The sequence below is a fragment of the Pan troglodytes genome, chromosome 16 (assembly GCF_028858775.2).
Source record: "Pan troglodytes isolate AG18354 chromosome 16, NHGRI_mPanTro3-v2.0_pri, whole genome shotgun sequence".
NCBI classification, from domain to species: Eukaryota; Metazoa; Chordata; class Mammalia; order Primates; family Hominidae; genus Pan; species Pan troglodytes.
The window spans coordinates 70,250,739-70,271,207 of NC_072414.2; the positions used below are offsets into that span (position 1 = coordinate 70,250,739).

General features: G+C 50.9%; 1 long non-coding RNA gene across 2 annotated transcripts in view; it reads left to right on the forward strand.

Annotated features, from left to right (window-relative positions):
• The window catches only part of LOC134808463 (uncharacterized), a 23,026-nt gene extending 2,778 nt beyond the window's left edge, over positions 1 to 20,248 (forward strand). The window contains exons 2-3 of one of the 2 annotated variants that reach the window (XR_010151436.1): positions 7,554 to 7,651; positions 9,778 to 10,575. This is a non-coding gene — a long non-coding RNA (uncharacterized LOC134808463). Of the gene's footprint in view, positions 1 to 7,553; positions 7,652 to 9,777; positions 10,576 to 20,082 lie in introns of those variants that run through there. The other variant, XR_010151437.1, reaches the window with a different exon arrangement.
• Positions 20,249 to 20,469: the final 221 nt, after the last annotated feature.

Genomic DNA, 20,469 nt, shown 5'->3' on the forward strand with positions numbered 1-20,469 from the left:
AATTAAAAAAGCATAAATGTGATCAGTGTGCTTTTAGAATAATTAAGCCAAATACTAAGGCTTTCCATTTCTGTTTACTTGCTCCCAAATCTGCTACTAATAATTTTCAATTGAAGCCAGTTGTTTTGGATAAAAATTCAATTAATCATCTCAAAAAAGAGAAATGGAATACATTAAGAAAGAAGTAGAATAGAAGATATAAAAGTGCATCATACATAGTAAAGTTACATCATGTTTTATAAAAACTGTTTCACCCATGCGGTTACTGGGTCACAAATGAAAATCCATTTCTTGCTATGAGTCATGGCCAAACACTTTGAAAATCATTGTAATAAAGACTTTCTAAAGACTTTCCAGCTTTATAATTCTATAATTATGACAAGAACTCCAAACCATTCCTTCAAAAAGGATGTATTAAATACCTACTTTCACCACATTCCCCCAGAGGGCCAGACATATGCGATCATTGGCATGACCTTAGCATTGGGACTATAAAGCTAGAATAATTGGCCTTTTTTACACTGTGGACGTCTCAGGCATCTGATGAAACCAATGAATCCTGTCCCAGAACAATGGGGTTTTTTGGAAGAAAAAATTTTAATTGCTGTTGCAAAAAAACATCAGTATGGAGTAGAAATTGGTTTCTATAGCATTATTGGAGAATATGTTCTAGAAAGTGGAGGTAACTGGATGTAAGATTCTGGCAGCAGTTTAATAGATAACAGTCCCAGATGTTTAGGTTGAGGCCAACGCCTAATTAGGGTGAACGGTTTGTGCGTGTGTAATTTTGGACAATATCTGGAGAAAGGTTACACTGTGCACAAACCAAATTTAATTTTTTTCACAAGTGTTGTAAAGTTTCATATAATAAAAGGTTTTTGCTACATGCACTTCATTTTCACATTAAGAGTGTTTAGAATACCTAGACACAAAAGAGAGCATTCATGCAAGATATGCTACTCCTTGATATAATAATGCATACAGTTCAAAATGTTTACACTTTTTTTTTTTTGAGACAGAGTCTCGCTCTGTCGCCCAGGCTGGAGTGCAGTGACGCGATCCCGGCTCACTGCAAGCTCCGCCTCCCGGGTTCACGCCATTCTCCTGCCTCAGCCTCCTGAGTAGCCGGGACTGCAGGCGCCCGCGACCACGCCCGGCTAATTTTCTTTTGTGTTTTTTTTAGTAGAGACGGGGTTTCACTGTGTTAGCCAGGATGGTCTCGATCTCCTGACCTCGTGATCCACCCGCCTTGGCCTCCCAAAGTGCTGGGATTACAGGCGTGAGCCACCGCGCCCGGCCAATGTTTACACTATTGTTGCAGTAGCTGCTGCCATCACCGGGCTGAGGCAGGGAGGCACAGCTGGGGCTGTGGATGCCTCCCCCTTCTGAGTTGGGGAGAGCTCCCCAGGTGCTGCTGCAGCTGCCCAAACAGCAGCTGCAGATCCAGGCCTCCTGCTTTACAGAGCAGGCAGGGCTACAACTGCCCAAACAGTGGCTGTGGATCCGAGCCTCCCGGTGCTCTTGGAGGGGGCTGGGAGCAGGCAAGATCTGCCCTCCTAGGTGCAGGACCCAGAGGGTCTCTGCAGCCTGCACCCTTGTGGACCCCAGAAAGGACCCCACCGCACCCCGTCGCTAGCGAGTGTCTGTTCCTGCTGCCTGGCCTCTCTCTGCTGCCGCCCCTGCTCTGATCTTGGAGCAGGGCTTGGGGCCAAGCCCCAGGGGCCATAAATGACAGTAGGAGGCAGATCGATTCCTGGGCAGAAGGGGGTAGGTCTCCAGTAAGGCCCCACCTTCAGGTCAGGGAGGGACTGAAGACTGGGGACCAGGCTGCCAGTCCCACAGACCTGAGTGGGAGCTTGTGGTGCCTCCTCCAGGCTCGCCCATGGCTGCCCATGGGCCAGTCAGCACACACTTCCTCCCTTCTGAGGTCCATAAAAGCCCTGGGCTCAGCCAAACTGCAGGAGAGGACGGAGAGACAGCGGGAAGAGTAGCTGTAGAAAGGAGCTACCCTCTCTGCCAGAGCTGCAGAGACCTGCAGAGACTTTCAAAGGACCTGTGGAGAGGAGGCCCCCCTCCTCCTGTAGAGACTTCCAAATGACCTGAGGAGAGGATCCCTCAGAACAGCCTCCTTCTCCAGGAGCACCCCCCGCCAGGATCCCCTAGAGCAGTCCCCCTCTCCAGGGTTGGGTCTTCTCTCTGCTGAGAGCAGCCCCCCTCTACAGGGTGAGGTCTTCTCTTTGCTGAGAGCAGCTCCCCTCTCCAGGGTTGGGTCTTCTTTCCGCTGAGAGCAGCAGGTGGCAGGATAACCAGTGGGCAGAGGGGAGCTACCCTCTCCAGGCCTCCTGTCTGCTGAGAGCTGAACACTCCATGGGATGACTTGCTCAGAGGAGCTACCCACTGCGGGTCTTCTCTGAGCTGCTTAACACTCAGTAAGTTCTTCGAGTACCTCATTATTCCTGGACACAGGACAAGAACTCAGGCAAAGGCACTCCCGGGAAGAAAACCAATACCTCCCATACCCGTCCAAAGATCCCGTAACACTACCATTACATCTGAGGCTTTCTGCAACTACAAGGGGGTGGGTGGAAAGCTTGGCCCTCAGTATCAACATCAAGAAAGCAGCTACCACCGTCTCTGCCTATTCTCTTTTTGCATTTTTTTCTTTCATTTTTCTTAATCACCTCTGCTATTGCTGCTGCTTAGCAAAACTGGTAAAAACAAAATTGTAATCACTGATGCATCACCCAGATAATCCCCAAATTCCTGCCAGGGAATCATCTCAGATTCTCTCCAGCGTGCTGTAAAAACCACCGAAGTCATTTGGGCCAGTGCTGGCAGCAGCCCTCCTGAGTCTGAGTTCCCACTCAAAGGTCATGAGATCACAGAACAGCCAGGTGGGGCAGAATAATGTTTTCAAGTACATAAGAACAAGCCACATGGGATTACAAAGGAAACCAATTATATCAAAGTAGTTATCAAAATATCTGTGAAACAGTAGTATATGTGCTTTATTAATGCAGCATGTCTAATATCTTCTGTTATTTTATTTTTGAGACAGGGTCTCGCTCTGTCACCCAGGCTGGAGTGCAGTGGTGCAATCACTGCTCACTGCAGCCTCAATCTTCCTGGCTTAAGCGATCCTCCTGCTTCAGCCTTCCAAGTAGCTGGGACTACAGGCATGTGCCACCATGCCTGGCTAATTTTTGTAATTTTTTTTTTTTTTTTTTTTTTGGTAGAGAAAAGGTTTTGCCATGTTGCCCAGGCTAGTCTCAAACTCCTGGGCTCAGGTGATCTGCCCACTTCAGTCTCCCAAAGTACTGGGATTACAGGCATGAGCCATGGCTCCCAGCCTGTTCTGTAATTTTAAAGTAGCAGTGAGCATAAACAATATTTAGAATTACTTGCAACAGCTGCAATGTGATACGAAAATATTTGTGATTTGTATTGGTGACAAAGTCACAGGTACTACTAATACTCCTAGATTTATTGCATACATTTATAATTAAAGAAGATATTAAATTCCAGTTAGAGTTTAAGGGAAATAAAGATATAATTATTTTCCTATCAAAGTTCACAGATCCGCGGAATGCCCATTGTAAAGCAAATCTGGAGAGACTTGCCACTGTATATGCCATTTAAACATCTTTAATAAGAGTTCTGGTCTTCCAGGTCAGGAGGAAATGAAAAGATTTTAGAATAAGATAGATAAACATCCAGGCTAATGATGAAGTAGCTCCAAGATGTAAGGGCTGCCCTGAAAAGCTCTACAATTCATAAAGAGGCCAAGGTTGGGAGGCCCCCTCTAAGGCTGCAGCCCCACAGGGACATAATTGTTCCCTGAGAGTCATTCACTGCCTTTCCAACCAGCCCTGCATAGAGCAGACCCACAGAGAGGCTCAAGCAGGAAGAATGATACTAGGCTACAGTGTCCCAGGAGTTACCCCTATACTTCTCCACTCAGAGTCACAGGTCCAAGCATTTCTGAACGAAGAAGAACCTCACAGATCTATCTCATACCTCTCTCCCTCTATACAACCCCACCATGGGATCATCCAGCCTCTGTTTGAATACCTCCAAGGACAGGGAGCTCACTACCTCCTTGGGAGGAAGAGCTGCCTCCGCCCCAGTTCCGAGAAGGCTTACTTGACTTGCCGGGAAAGACATGAATCAGCAGGTCTGGAGCGGGGTGCAGGCAAAAGTCCTGCTCTCTGTTCAGCACAGGGAGAAGGAGAGGGAGGTCCATGGGCCACATCTGCCCCGTGTAGAGCTCTCAAGGCTCTCCTCAGAACCCCAGCTGGCGGAGTCTGATGTCAGGGACCCCACCTGCCCTTTCTGATGTTTATCCCAGGTTTCCTCTCTGGCCCCCACAGCTGACACCCGACTCTCCTTCTTCCTGGTCCCCCTCTTCCCTCCCCTCCTGTGGGCCACAGTGTCTCATGTGGTGCCCCTCTCCTTCTACAGATGCCACCCTCACTCTGCCCCACAAGCTTCCCCGCTTTCATCAAGCAGCACCTCCTTCTCTCCTCCATGCCCCACCAGACAGACCCCAGGCGTTTTTGTTTCCAGTTTTGGCACAAAGGGGTTAAACAACTTGGCCTCTAGAGCACAATGCCTGGGCTTAATCTTGGCTGCTCCACCCAAGGCTCTGGTAAATTATGTAACCCCACTGGGATATCACTAAAATGGGGATAATACTAGAACTTTCCTTTTAGGGCTGATATGAGGATTAATAGAGTTAAAATATGTAAAATGCTTAGAACAGTGCCTGGCACAAGGAAAACACTCAAAAAATGCCAGCTAGGATTACTCTTACAATTGCCATTCTGGGATGTCTCAAACATACAGCCCACTGTTAGGGAAGGCCCTGAAAGCCCCCAGGTCTCTTTTCCTCACTAGCTTGCCAGATGGCTAAGGGTATTTACATCTCTGAAGCTTATAGCCAGGGCAACTTCCAGACTTCACTCAGCAATCAGCCACTCTGAGCATTTCCTCACAAGGAAACTTCTAGAAAGTTATGCCTCCTCTTTTCTAAAGCAGTGACCACATGTACCTATTATTAAAAATTTATTACTGGCTGGGCACGGTGGCTCATGCCTGTAATGCCAGCACTTTGGGAGGCCGAAGCAGGTGGATCACTTGAGCTCATAAGTCTGAGACTAGCCTGGGCAACATGATGAAATCCCTCCCTGCAAAAATGTAAAAAAGGTTAGCTAGGTGTGGTGGCACATGCCTGTGGTCCCAGCCACTCAGCAGGCTAAGGTAGGAGGATCTATTAAGCCCGGAGGCAGAGGCTGCAGTGAGCTGAGATGGTGCCACTGCACTCCAGCCTGGGTGACAGAGCAAGACCCTCTCTCACAAAAAAAAATTAATTAATTAATTAAAAATAAAAAATTATCACCATGCATTCTCCTATGTGTACATTATTTATAAATATATATGTATTTATACTACTGTAATATTTATGTACATTATAAAACAAATATAAAAATAAAAGAGGGACAAGATAAAAATAAGTATCAGAAGATCTAATATTTTCTTCCTATACTCCAGACGGTCTTGCTCACTGTCTGGGGTATACACATTCTACTTTGGAGACACTAATGTCTTCAAATTTTAATTTTGGTTTCAAACACTGGGAGAGCTGCGATGGTGGATGTATGGACTGGGCCACGCCCTGAGAAATAACTATCGCTAGTGCTACGGAGGAGGGAGTCACCCTGTTTCACACAGAGAAGGAAACTGACCCTGAGAAAGGCGAAGTGGCTTCTGCAGGGTCATTCAGCCAGCAAGGCAGAGTAAGGATGGAAACCCATGCTGAATTGGGTGTAGCTGATTTTTTTTGTTCATAATTCCACAGTATGAGGGAGGGAAACCAGGGAAACAGGAGCTCACAGGAAAGAAAGGGGTATGGAGAGGGTGAGGGCAGGACAATTATGGGGCCAGAGGCGGGAGTCTGGATTCAAATCCAAACCCACAGGGACACATCACTCCTTTCTTCAGCTGGTCCATGGATACTGAATCAGGGAACCTCCTGGAACTGGCTTCCTACCCTGCAATCAGGGTCCTTGACAGTCCCCAGTCGGGAACACAGACCACCACAGTGGAGCCACTAGCCAGGGGCTTTACCACGGCTGGCCAGAGGATGGCAGTCACTGCCTACACATGCCCACTTGGCTGGCGCTGCTGATGGAGTAGCAAGTACCTGCCCTCCTGGGCTCCTCCAGACTCCGGAGGCAGTGAATTCCTGCTCTTGAATCATTATGGGACCCCTCGTAAAGGCATCTTAGACCTCAACTTCCTCATCTTGAAAACAAAATTCTTAACACCATGGTCTCAATCCCTAGTGGTTTTCAAAAGTGTGGTTCCCAGACCACAGTTGTAGGTTCTGGAAGTGAGATCCCCAAGGGAGTTACAGCAGAAGGAAGAAGCCAGGGAGAGAGCATCCTGCCCAGAAGCAGCTGAGGCCTCCCATCCTCTGCACATACCTGACTGAGGGGCTGCATCCTGCGAGCATGGCCTGGGGGACTAAGTTCTTTGCACCCAGCAACTGTTCAGGGTGGGGTTTCAATTCTCTTCACCAGCTGCTGACCAGCGGTTGGTGGTCACCTTCAGTACTTGGCTATTCTGCCAGCATCCACCAACTGGACCTTTATGGGGCCAGGCTGGGGATATTCAAAGGAGTTAGATGAAATCCCTGCCCTCAAGGAGCTCACAGTGACTCTTTCTCACCAGGACTCTAAGCCATCTTCAACCAAGATCAACTTTCCAGCGGAAAAGCCCTAGCTCCTCTGATTCTCCCTACATAAGAGTTGTAGGAATTATGTATCCCCATTTTATAGAAAAGTTGGCACAGGGAGAGCACGTGGTTAATCCAGAGCACCTGGTAAAGCTGTGGTGGAGTAGGGAGCAGAACTCAGACCCCTTGAGTCCTCATGCAGCCCGACTCTCTGCTCTGAGCAGGCTGTGGGCATGGCCCAGAGATAGGATGGGCCAATCCAGGGCCTGAGTCCCTCCGCTGTGCCCACATCCTTCAAAACTGGGCAGGAACCAGGAGTAGACTCACCCCACACTGGGGGACTGAGTCATACCTCTCAGGGACCCAAAGTGCAACCGAAGGGAATCAGGTCCTATGTGTGGAGAGGGGACAGGGACCGTGAAGCCCAGCTGTGTATGAAATTCTGCTGTAGTTGGGGATCATGCCATCACTTTCTGGACATCGTTGGCATTTACCTATTCACATAGGAGGCAGCAAAGTCAGGCCAAAAAAGATGGCTGCCAAGGCACTTGAGAGTGTAGGAGGGTGAGCCAAGGAGGCCAGGGTGGTGGGCCTGCCAGGAGGAGGCTGTAAGCCTCTGAAGGGTGGCAGGAATTGGGTATGGAAGCTGTGAGCTAGTGCCACTGTCTGCAATGAATGAGATAGAAGAGATTGGTAGGTGAGCATGATGACGAAGGAAAAGGAGGTGGGGTCTTAGTCTGTTTTGTGCTGCTATAACAGAATACCTGAGACTGGGTAATTTATTATTATCATTATTTATTATTATTCTCTCTCCTAGGCTGGAGTGCAGTGGTATGATCTCAGCTCACCGCAACCTCCGCCTCCCGGGTTCAAGCGATTCTCCTGCCTCAGCTTCCCCAGTAGCTGGAATTACAGGTGTGGGCCATCATACCCAGCTAATTTTTGTATTTTTAGTAGAGATGGGGTTTCACCATGTTGGCCAGGCTGGTCTTGAACTCCTGACCTCAGATGATCCGCCCACCTTGGCCTCCCAAAGTGCTGGGATTACAGGCCTGAGCCACCATGCCTGGCCAAGACTGGGTAATTTAGAAAGAAAAGAAATTTCTTTTCTCACAGTTCTGAAGGCTGGGAAGTCCAAGGTCAAGTTACTGGTGTCTTGTAAGGCCCTTCTTACTGTGTCATTCCATGGCAGAAGGCAGAAGGGCAAGGAAGGGAGAGGGAGAGACAGGGTGATGGGGGAAGGCGAGGAGAGACAGAGACAGAGAGAGAGAGAGAGAGTGCAAGAGGGGCTGAACTTGTCCTTTTATAAGGAACCCACTCCCACTATAACAGCATGAATCCATTCATGAGGGTGGCGTCCTCACGGCCTAATCAGCTCTTAAAAGTTCCACCTCTAACACTGTCACTTTGGGGATTAAGTTTCCAACACATGAACTTTGGGGGACACATTCAAACATAGCCAGGGGTCTCCCTGGATGGTGAGAGTCTCAGAGGGGCAGAAGGAGGAGAATCAGAGGTTCATGGTGTGCTGGTAAGTGTTTAACAACAGGCTTTTCAGAGAAAAACCCTAAACCTGGCGTATAGCATTTGCTGATTTCCATAGTGTAAATACAGCTCCCATGGGCTATTTCTTTTATTTTTGAAATGGAGTCTCACTCTGTTGCCCAGGCCCAGGCTGGAGTGCAGTGGAGCTATCTTGACTCACTGCAACCTCTGCCTCCTGGGTTCAAGTGATTCTCCTGCCTCCCGAGTAGCTGGGATTACAGGCACCCGCCACCATTCCCCATGGGCTATTTCAAGCCACGGACAGGAAGTTGCTGACCAATATGTACAATCTGCTCTGGTAAGCTGGTATGTACCAGCTTCAGCATCCCCTTGAGTGGTTCTGTTATGTTGCTGGGGGTGTCACTCTCAATCCAGGTGTGCACACCTGCAGTGTCCCCTCCAGAGGCTGCCAGGAACCACTGTCCTCTACAGAGAGCTAGCTGTGGTGACAGCAAGGTTGGAATAAGGGACCGTGAAAGAGCTGAAAATATAGGGATTTTTATTTACAAAGTTGGTGGTGGGGTGGGGGGGCGGTCAAAGGATTGAGAGCCGGGTGGGAAAGGCAGGACTGCAGGGAAGTGCTGACCCAGAGGGCCTGCTCTTGGGAGGCAAGGGGGCAAAAGGAGCTCTAGGAAGAGAACTCACTGCCGTGAGGTTTCCAACAGAACCTGGAAATCCCTTCCTGCCACAGCTTAAGCCCAGGGTCTCTTACCAGGGTGAACAGGTGCTGGCCCCAAGCTGGAAAGCTTGGGAAAGTCCCAGGACTCCTGTATCGAATGCACTTCTGAAGGACAAAGGGAATTCAAGAAGCCAAAGGTAGCTTTAGAACAGCCTCACCACAAAGCTCCTTCCACACACCGCCCTTAACTCAGAGAGGGAGCTGAGGTCCAGGCCCCCCATTAGATGTGAGTCTCCAGTGCATCCTGGTGCCAGAGCTGGCATATCCAGGTGAAAGCACTGCTTTTACTCCTTGACTGCCATTGCACTAAAATTAATAGCAGAAGAATGAAAGCATGTGGAGACCTTGCTGTGCAGTTATGCCCAAAGTGCCCCTGGAGGCCGAGGGGCTTAGCAGCCAGAACACGGAACCTCACATCAGGAGCCATTACTGTTATTGTCACTGTTGATATCATTCCTATTTTTGATCATTAAGTGTGTGCCAGGCATGAAGCTGGCAAGTCACCCAGATGGCCTCAGGAACCATCTCTGGCTCTGAAAGGGAGACTCTCTAGCCTGCCTCTGCCTGAACCCTCTCTGGACCTCAGTTTCCCTAGCTGTCTGTCCCGTGAGTCCATTGGCTCTGGGACTCCTTCAGTTTTTGTTTTGAGACAGAGTCTTGCTCTGTCACCCAGGCTGGAGTGCAGTGGCATGATCACTGTCACTGCAGCTTAAACTCCAGGGCTCAAGCGACCCTCCCACCTCAGCCTCCTGAGTAGCTGAGACTACAGGCGTGCACCACCATGCCTGGCTAATTTATTTTATTTTTATTTTTGTAGAGATAGGGTCTCCCTGTGTTGCCCGGGCTTGTCTCAAACACCTGACCTCAAGTGATCCTCCCGCCTCGGCCTCCCAAAGTGCTGGGATTACAGGTGTGAGACACCACGCCCAGCCTCCTTCCAGTTTTGACCTTCTGATCCACTTCAGCTGTTCTTGACTACGGTGTCCTTCCCACTGACTTGTCACATTAGCTGTGAGCTGCCTGTGTCACACGCGATGAAGCTGACTACTGCATAGGACAGCTTATGTGCATCACGTCACATCTTCTCAGCCTCTTCTCTCTTAGTGCAGCCACTACCCTGGGGTCCGTTCTGCACAAGTTTCAACCAGCTCTGCCCAAGCGTGAGCTGACAGCACCTCCCCTCCCCCAGTCTCCACCTCTATCTTCCTGCCCTGGGGATCACTCCACATTCACCCAGAAGAATTGTTGCCTGTGGGACAGCCTTGACCAATGGGAGATTGAAGCTGATGAGTAAATATTTCCCCCTTTGGCCCCTGAGGGACAGTTCTGAGATGCTTGACACAGGCCCTTCAGCGCTGGTGGCCAACTCAGCAGTGCATCCTTGATCTGGCTTTTGCTTCTTCCTTTGTTCCGCCCCTGCCCCTCACTCCTGCTCCCTGGGATTGAATTCCTAAGACAGCTCCCTGCTTGGGGTCTTTGTCTCAGGCTCTGCTTTAGGGGGAATCCAGGCTAAGACAGTTTCCAAGCACCCATGATTGCAAATAATCTACTGTTTTGATAAATTCGGCCAATTTTTTTTTTTTTTGGTGTGCAAATAAAGTTCTCATTCCCTTGCCTTCAGAGATGATTTCTTGAGGGGTGAGAAGGGGTGTGGAATAGGGACACTCCAAAGAGTCTTTTGCAGCCGTGGGGAGAAGGCCAGGAACCAGGGGACCTGTTGGAGGCTGGGAGGTCAGTGAGGGGCCTGTGCTGGGTGGGCTGGGGTGTCTGTGGGAACTCATCACATTGGTGTAGGGGGTAGCTGCTATTGGGGGTGTCTTGTGCCTGAAGAACTGAGTTATTCTCTGAGCAAAGCTCTAGATGTAAAGAAACTGACCCAGATCCTCCACGGACTTCAATTCCAGGCTCCTGCCAAATCAGTGGGGAACGGGAAACCAAGTAATAGAGGCCCCTAGACTGCAGAATATCCGCTCTGAGCACTCAGTCAGGAGGACAGGGATCCTGCCGAGCTGAGGTCCTAGAGAAGAGGCAGTGTTTCGGGGGGATGAGGAGGTCATACTCCATGGAATGGCTAAAAAATAACAGCATCCTTGGCCTGCAGAGACCTGGGAGGCGGAGGCGGGGTGGGTGCTGGGCCTGCTGGGCAGACCTCAGTCAGGCTATGCTGGTCCGAGGGAATGCATATAGTTTCTGACCTCGAACAGGGCCAGGCTCTAGGGACAGGCCACAGAGAAGCACCTGGACTCATAGGAAGAAGGGTCTTTCTCACAGGTTGAACCATCCCACAGGGGTAGGGTCTGCCTTGGAGGTATAAGCCTCCAGTCCCAGGGGATGTACAAGCCACAGCTGGACAGCCAAATGCAGGGCAGGCAGATTGGGCCCCAGCAGCACAGTGTGGTGCCCCAGCCACCCGTCAACACCAGCCTGCTCCTGTTGTTGAGCTGTGATCGGGAGGACTGCAGAAGACTGAAGGAACCTTTGAACCAGGACAGCTCCAATGCTGGACTCCTTCACCCTCCGATATCTACCCAACCCACAACAGGATCTCCGCCCTGTACCTCCCCACTCTCAGCAACCAGATCTTGGGGGCTTCTGCTGTGCACAACTATAAGATCCAGGCAGCATCCCATGGGCTTTTCAAGGCTGTGGGCTGGCGTGAGGCCCTCCTCTCTGGCCTCGATGCTCACACTCCTTATGATCTGCCTCCTCTCCCATCAAACAATGTCCCTCCTTTGTGAATCTCCAAATCCAGGTGGCCATCCAATGCCCTGGGAATCCTTCTCCGAGGCCCCAGCCCTCAGCCATCTCAGTCCGGGGTTCTTCATGGGCTCTTTCTGTGCTCCTCCTGTCGGGTCCTGGAGAGGAGATGGACAAAGCCACTCTGAGAGGAAGGAGGGGGAGCCTCAGGATTAGATGCACTCAGGTGACAGACTAGCGGGGTCTCTAGATGCTGAAGGGAGGTGACCCAGCCCCATGACCTAGCTTCAGGACATGTAACTAGAAAGGGGCTCTGGGGAGCAGGGCAGAGCAGGCTGGGCTCGGGGCCCAGGGCTGTTGAAATTTCCATGACCACCAGATTAAGGCCACCTGGGTGAGGCTACTCCTACAGGAGGAGCCAAAGGGACCCAGTTGTGGGAGGGGCTGGAGGTAGAGATTCAGAAGGGGAATAGAGGGTCTTCAGCAAGACCTGCGGGGAGGTGGGCTGTTTCTCTCTGCGCTGTGCCTCTCTCCAGGGGCCAAGGGGCCTGGTGGCTAATGGGCCTCCCCACTCGGGACCCACTTTGACCTGCCCTTTCTGGCTGAACCTGGGCCTCTGGAATTCTCTGTCTGTTCTCTGGTCCCCTCTTATCCTTGTCCCTAAGCCAGGAGCATGCCCCGAGGTTGGGTTCTAACCTGGGCTCAGCCACTTGTAAGAAAAGTAACTTTAGCTATTGAAACTCTGTTTTCTTATCTGTATTTTTTAAATTTTTATTTTTTATTTATTTTGTAGAGACAGGGTCTCACGGTGTTGCCCAGGCTGGTCTTGGACTTCTGGCCTAAAGCGATCCTCCCACCTCGACTTTCCAAAGTGCTAGGGTTACAGGTGTGAGCCACGTGCCCAGCCTCACCTGTAATGAAGACAATTTCTTCTTGGGTCTGTTACGAAGATTAATAAGACAAGGACTCAGCAGCACTTAGCGCAGTGCTTGGCTTACAGAGAGTGCTTGATAAACGGGAGCAAATAGTGATAGGATCATTGCTTCCTGTTTTGAGTCTTTCATTCTGCTGAAAGGTAAGGTCTCAGGGAAGGACATGGCTGACCTAAGATCCCCAAGAGGGCCAGGGCAGAGTGGGGATGTGAGCCTAGTCCCCAGATGCCCACTCCCATCCACAGCCTTCTGTGTCTCTAGTACTGTGCTCTGGCTTTCCGTGAGTGGCCAGCTATGGCTTCCTGGCTGCTGGCACTCCCTCCATCCTTTCTGCCACTCTTCCTGCTCTGTGTCTGCATTTTAAAGGGGGCTTTAGGCTGGCTCAGTGGCTCATGCCTGTAATCCCAGAATTTTGGGAGACTGAGGCAGAAGGATTGCTTGAGGTCAGGAGTTCAACACCAGCCTGGGCAACATAGCAAGACCCTGTCTCTATAAAAAATAAGAAAATTAACCAGGCATGGTGGTATGCACCTGTGGTCCCAGCTACTTGGGAGGCTGAGGCAGGAGTTTGAGGCTGCTGTGAGCCATGATTTTGCCACTGCTCTCCAGCCTGGGTGACAAGGCAGGATTCTGTTTCTAAAAAAATAAAAAAGGAGGGGGGTCATCAGTGTTTTCACCAGGGCCAGGCTCAGGCTCTGTGGGAGAACAGGGGCTGAGGACTCTCCCCCTGACCCCTAGAAGCCCTGCCACGAGGGTGGGGAGGACCTACGACTAGGCAGTCAGAGCCCTCTGCAGCACTCAGGGGCTTGGCCACAAGAGGGAGGGAAAGGGCTTGGCAGAGTAGTCGGGAGACCTGGGTTCCAGCCTTACCTCCACCACCTATGTGCTGTGTGCTTACAGCACATCGCTGCTCTCTCTGGGACCCAATTTCCTTGATCACACATACATGCGACCCTCTGCAGTGGCCAGGGTCTCACTCAGCCCAGAAGGGTACTGAGCTCTGGCCAGACAGGGCACAATTCTTTCCTCTCAGAAAACGACAGCTTCTTGGGCCGGGCCTCTGGGGACAGGGGTTTCTGCTCTCTAGGAGCTGCCTGTAAAGGTCCCTTGTCAATTAATTTGGCAGCTCAGTGTTCAGGGGCAAGTGCTCTTTGAGAGGCCTAATGTATCCACGTCAGAAATGACTTATGGGATTCTCCGTGGGGCTGTGATCGTGCCCCACCCCCCGCCATGCCCCCTCAAGGCTTGCTTTGTCATCCAGTCCCTGTGTTTGCATGTGTCATTGCCCAGCCACCCCCTGGCCAGAGGGTGGCCACGGGGGACTCATTGGAGGCACATTATCGGACACTAGTTGTGAGGGATGATGGAGGGGCAGGCCCATCTGCACACACATTAAGCCCTTTGTCTCTGGACTCAGTGGGAAGATGAATGAGGCCTGTCGCTAGGCCTCTGCTGCCTGGGGGACAACAGGGGCCTGGAACAGGCCTTGGGATGGGTGTTGGGTGGAAAGCAGCCTGTGCGCATCTCTTCAGACAGAACCAGATCTAACAGGCTTAACCAGAGACAGCTGAGAGGAGGCAGGCGGTCAGGAAGGAGTCCCAGAAAGCCACGGGAGTCAGGCGGGGTTTCTGCTTGACCGAGCCCAGTGTTTCCCCTATAAAAGCTGATGCTTGGTCTTAGGGGCTGGGGCTCCATTTGCATTGTGTAAATACAGGCTGGCAGCGCTCTCAGATGAGCTGATTCAAACTCCTCACTCTACCGTGGGGAACCTCAGGCCTGAAAAAGCAAGGACTCACTCACCTAAGGTCGTTTCAGGAATCAGCAGCGGGGGCAGGACAAGAACCGATGTGATAAAATTCCATAGCCACCACCGCCCTATTTGGTGCAGATCCAACTAAACACACCCTCAATGACTCTGAGACAAGGTACAGTTTCCTGAGGGCAAGAGAAGGGCGAAACGGGACTTTTGCTCATTCCTGGACTTTTAGGGGTTGAGAGATTGGCTCTAAAGTTTATATGGATGAATAAATATACAAGGATAACCGGGAGGCCTCTGGGTATAGGAGGCTTTGTTGCTTCAGAGGGTCAGGCAGGGCTGGCAGCACAACAGAGCTGTGAAGTGCAGGGCCAGCAATGGCAGGAGCTGCGCCAAGGTTACCCCCGTGAGCCTCCTACAACGCAGGTGAACACATCACTCCGCAGCTCATCAACCTTTTGTGGCTCCCCATGGCCACAGGGCACAGTCCCAACTTCTCAGCCTGGCATCTGAGGCCCTCTGTGATCTGCCTCTGCTCCTTCTCACACCCATCTCCAGAAGGCAGCCCAGTCTAAATGTCAGCGTCCTGGGGAGCCCTCTTCTGGACACTCACAGCGTGCTGCTCCGAGCACTGCCATGCCAGGTGACTTCACTCTCCTGATTTTGAAGATCCCTGTTTCCATGCCTCTCCTTCAGTGAATCATATGTTCTGTGCCTGACCTGGATCCCCAGTCCTGACACCCAGCCCAGCACGGGAGCTCAGTGAATGAATGAATGAATGAATGAAATGAATGAATGAATGAATGAAATGAATGAATGAATGAATGAAATGAATGAATGAATGAAATGAATGAATGAAATGAATGAATGAAATGAATGAATGAATGAAATGAATGAATGAATGAAATGAATGAATGAATGAATGAATGAAATGAATGAATGAAATGAATGAATGAATGAAATGAAATAACTATGCACCCTGGACCTCTTCTCCCTGACCCCACAGTAGCTCTTTGGGAAAGCAATGTGGGCATACCCTACCCTGTGCTTCAGCAATTCCACTCCTAGAACAGCTCTTTAAGGAAAGAATCCAAAAACAAAGAAAAACTGCTTCAGAGACACAGATGCTCATTGCAGTGCCCCTCATATTGTTAAAAAAAAAAAAGTGGGCAAATCCTAAATGTCCAATAGAAAGGGACTGTGTTGAGTAAATTAGTATACATCCATGTGATGGGATTGTTCACACCAAAGACCTGAAGCTGGCTGGAAAGGGGAGGAGGAGACTTATGTATTTAATTAATTCTGGAACATTTGAATATTATACACAAGGATTTACATTTGAAGTGCCCTTTTTTATGTCCTGCATTTCTATATATGCACAGGTGATATGTCCCTGGACTCTTAATTCTATTCTATCAATCTGTTTTTTTACTCTTGTGCCAATTTCCATGGTTTTAAAACACTAAAGCTTTAGAATAATTTTTATATCTGGTGGAAAAATTTCCTCTTCTTTATTCTTCCTTTTCATAACTGTCTTGGTTATCCTTGTATATTTATTCATTCATATAAATTTTAGAGCCAATCTGTCAAATATGAAAAATCTTGTTAGTATTTTGCTTGGCCTTGAATTTTATAGAGTATTTTGGGGGTGAATGGAAAACTTGATGATATTGACTCATTCCGTTGCACTATTTTCAAACATTAAAAAAATGAATATCAGATATCAGACTGGAAATGGCTTGGGCTATAAAACCAAGACAAAATAACACGGTTTAAAATTGTATGCTGTGTGATCACCCCTTAACAGATGTGGAGGAGGAAATTGAAAGGAAATACAAAGCTGCAAACAGTGGATTTCTTTGTTCCATTTTTCTATACAATATTTTAATTTTTAAAATATATGCATGTCTTTAAAAAGAGGGACATTGGTTAACATGAACATTCCCCAGAGGGAGACTAGCATGAGGATGGAACTCAAATGTGTCCCATCAGGAAAGGCTGGAGGCCCCAGAGGCAGGAACCTTGGGGAGGGGGAGGCATGGGCCATTCATAGTTTCTCTCTGATGATTTCTGTATTGGAACCCTGGGTCCAGGCCAGAGGCCCCCGAAAGGCAGAGTTAAGCAGGAGAAGGCAGTTGAGGAGGGGCTTCCTCACAGACTGAGACCCCGGCCTTCAGTGGCTTGGGCTGCCTGGGGGATCCCTGGGGGTGCAGGCAGAGTGCATGCATAATGGGGAGTGTCTCCCCTAGGTGCCCAGGTCCAGTCCAGCCTAGGAACCTGTGACTCTCTCTCCAGACACTGAGCTGAGAAACTCCTCTGCATCCACATGACTTGCTACTTGGGAGTGGATTTGACCATTAGAGGGTCTGTGGTGAGCACTGCTGTGGGGTAGAGGAGAAGAGGTCCAGGACAGATCAACTCAACAAACAGCTCAACAATCCACAGCCACATCTACCCAAGAGCAAGCAAAACCCCATCCAGGCAGACCACAGGCAACTGGGCAATAGGAAACAGCCCCCTAATGACTGATCTCTTCTGTCCCTGTCCAGAAAGTTGGCAATGCCTAGTTTGGCTTCCAAAGGCCCTTCACAAATCATACGTGGGGACTTGTAGCCTAGGACGTGAACCTGTCAGGTCAGGCTAGACTGGCCTGCTTTTAAAAGTGAGCCTGGTGTGTGTGCAGCAGGGAGGCAGCCATTTTCAGGTTAAGAGTCCTGGTGTCTTGAAAGTGGGCAGTGCTGGCAGTCCCCATCCATTGTATTCTAATGGACCAAGAGATAGATCGGTCTCTCCGTTGTATAGAGGGGATCCCGGTTCTGTTCACACAATTCCACCAACAGACTTCCCCTTCACACATGCACACGTTGTGGCTTCAAAGTGGTTGAAACAATAAGGACATTTCCCAAACAGACGTTTCCTTCTCCCATCGGCCAAGCCCACCCCTCATCCCCACACAGAGGGTAATGCCTCCAGGAGGGCCGTGTCTGCTGTCAGGGGCGACGGCTGTGTCAGTGCAGACAGACAAGATGGATGGGCCAGTCGTTAATGAGTTAGGGATTCTGACCCGCTTCATGGGCTGGGGGCGAATGGCTCTAATGACCGCTGGGCCAGGCATCCCTGACGACAGGCAGCCCAACCACTGCTGTTCTTCATTTGTGCCCCCCCAAAATGACTGCGGCAGGGAAGCCCCCACTGCCCTTGGAAGACCCACTCTCCGCATCCCTGAGGCGCCCATGCCAGGTAGGAGCAGAGGCTTCATCAGGAAAAGGCCAAAGGCAGAATCAATAATCGCAGCGTTTGGAGATGGGGAAGGGACAGGAGGTAGGCAAAGGCCTCGGGCTGGGTATGAGGTCACCTGGGACCAGAAGAGCCTCCTGTTTGGGTGAAGGCAGAAACTCTACCCTCAACACCTGGCAAAGCCAGCTGCTTCCCAGGATCTTATTTTTGCTTTTCTCCACCTGGGGGAAGGTAGGACACAGAGTCTGATCAAAGGCCTCAGACAAAGGGTCCCGCCCCATCCCCAGTGGAAGAGGATGGATAAGGAACCTGCTAAGCTGTTCAGATCCCAGGGCCTCCCACCTGACTCCAAGAAGCTGCATGGAGGGGGACCAGGCTCCACATGCATGGTGCCTCCAGCCACCGCCGCGCCCTTCTCCTCCCCATTCCTTCCACTCCATCTGCCAGGGTCCCTGGCTCCTGGCCTGGATGAGTAGAGCAGACAAAGGCCTGGGGAGGGAGGGAAGAGTATGGCTCCTAGACCAGCTGCTGTGTGGACAACAAGCTTGTGAACCTGAGACTGTGCATACAGAGAACCTGCCTGGAAAACCCTCTCATTCATTGACATCACTGATGCCCACTCTGTGCCATGCCCTGGGCTAGGCCCTGGGCACAGAGAGGAGCAGGACTTGGTCTGTGACTCAGTGCTGCTCTCAGACTGGAGGAAGACAGGTTTAGAAATCCTGAGGCTGAGCACTCTGAGGATGGTATGTCAGGGGGTGGGGGCGGGGGCAGAGGCGAGGGCCTGGAGCATCAGGGATGTTTCCAGAGTTGGGGACATGAGCTGGGTTTTGAATTGTGAGAGGGAATTTTTGCCAGGCAGACAGAGGGGAGGGCAGTGCAAAGCAAAAGAAGTATACAAGGGCCTCTGGTTTCGGGGGGCAAATAGGGATGAGGGGTGGGAGGGAGGGAATGGGACAAAGTGGGATGGAGGGACCCAAATCACAAAGGTCTTTGAGGCCAGGGAGAGGACTCATTTCTGAAGCTGGGGCCACTGCAGAAGGGTTTTAGGCAGAAAAGACTGTAGACAGGGAGACCTGCTGTGGGGGCCAGGGGTGGAGAGGACTGTGGAGATGGCCCTGGAGAGCCGCAGCAGCTGAGGGGACGAAGAGGAGGTGTGGGTCCCGTGAGGACAGTGAAGGCCCAGCTCCTGCAGTGGTCTCAGGGCCGTTTGTGTGCGTTGTGCGGGTGCCCCACAAGATCAGCCCTGCTGGGGCGCTGAGGGAGGTGCAGAGGCAGCTTGCGACAGTCCTCCACGGTAGATGCCTGAGACCGAGGGTGTGCCCAGACAGCCCCACTGCCTTTGTTCCCCACCACACGACCTCCAACAGCTGCAGCACCACGCAGGGAACCCACTACATTCCCGGCCTGCACTGTGTCTTAGGGAGAAGTGCCCTCCCTTCATTCCCTATAGTAATAACTACCAAGCAAATGCAGGAACACAGCTGGAAGAATAAAATAGTTTTGTTTCTAAACTCTGTTGCAGAAAAATCCCCCAGCTGGGAGTCAGCAGCCCTACAGTCTGCCCCTGCTCTGACTGTACTTCTAGGCAAGTTCCTTTTCCTCTTGGGGCCTCAGTTTCTCCATCTGTATATGAGAGATGTAAGCCCTCCCAGCTCTGAGTTCCATTTCTTTTTTCTTTCTTTCTTTATTTTTTGTTGTTTTGTGAGATGGCATCCTGTCGCCCAGGCTGTAGTGAAGGGGCACAATCACAGCTCACTGCAGCCCTGACATTCCCAGGCTCAGGCAATCCTCCCACCTCAGCCTCCTGAGTAGCTCCATTTCTTAAATGTGCATAGAACTCTGTGGTTTCCCCAGCACCCCCATCACCCTGTGAGCCTAAAAGAATAGGTGTTACCGGGCCTATGTGTAGATGTTAAAATTGAGGCCCGATGACCTACCCAAGGTCAGGAAGCATGCTGGCAGCAGCGACCAGACCAAGACCCCAGGTCCTGCTCCCTGGCCCCAGGCCTTTCCCTCAGATCCAAGGCGGGTCCCCGGTTTGCGCTGGTGGGAAGGTGCTCAGTGATCGGTCTGCTTGTGTGTATTTGATCTAAGTGAGGGTGGGGTGAAGTCGTGCCTTCCCTTGGGGTCATTCCCTGCTCCCTGTGAACAACTGACCTGAATCAGGCCTCTTGTCTTGGGGGGCCTTCCTCAAAGGCCTGTTAGGTAACTGCTGGGCCTGCAGTCCAAACGCAAGGTGAAAACGTGGTTCGATTCTCCACCCTGGGTGCTGTAGAAGGGAAGTGATCCGTGTCCAGGCCCAACAGCAATCCTGGATGTGCACACTGGGTGGGACTTGGGGGGTTAAGCTGCCAGGTGGCTGTCTCTGCCCGAGATGCTGGCACGCAGAGAGGGGCAGGGACTGCTCAGCTGAGGTAACAATACAGCCCATGAATCATATTTACAAACACCCCAGAGAGCAGGAAAGGTACGCTAATTAAATATTCACATCCTGCAGGCCTCGGGGAGCCATGAAGATGACGACATGATCGCAGCTCAGCAGGAAGCTCGGTGCTGCCGGAATGTGGGGAGGCCATCCGTCTCATTCAGCGGCCCGGCAGGCCTTATTATGATGATGAATTTTCAAGTTATCAGCACAAATGCAATCACCATCATAGGCCAAGGTAACCCTCTTCATCACTCACAGCCCAGTCTGGGACAGCCTCAGGAGGAAAAGGGGGACACGGAGCTTGTCACTGGGGGGCAAAGGGAGAAGCAAGCCCCTGCCCCCAGCTCTCAAGCTCAAAGGCCTTCCTGAGCTGAGGCCATTTGGCCTGACAACCTGGCCTGGTGGAGGCCTGAGGCTTGGGGCCCCTCAGGTGGGGCTCTTGGGGCTCACCCAGCT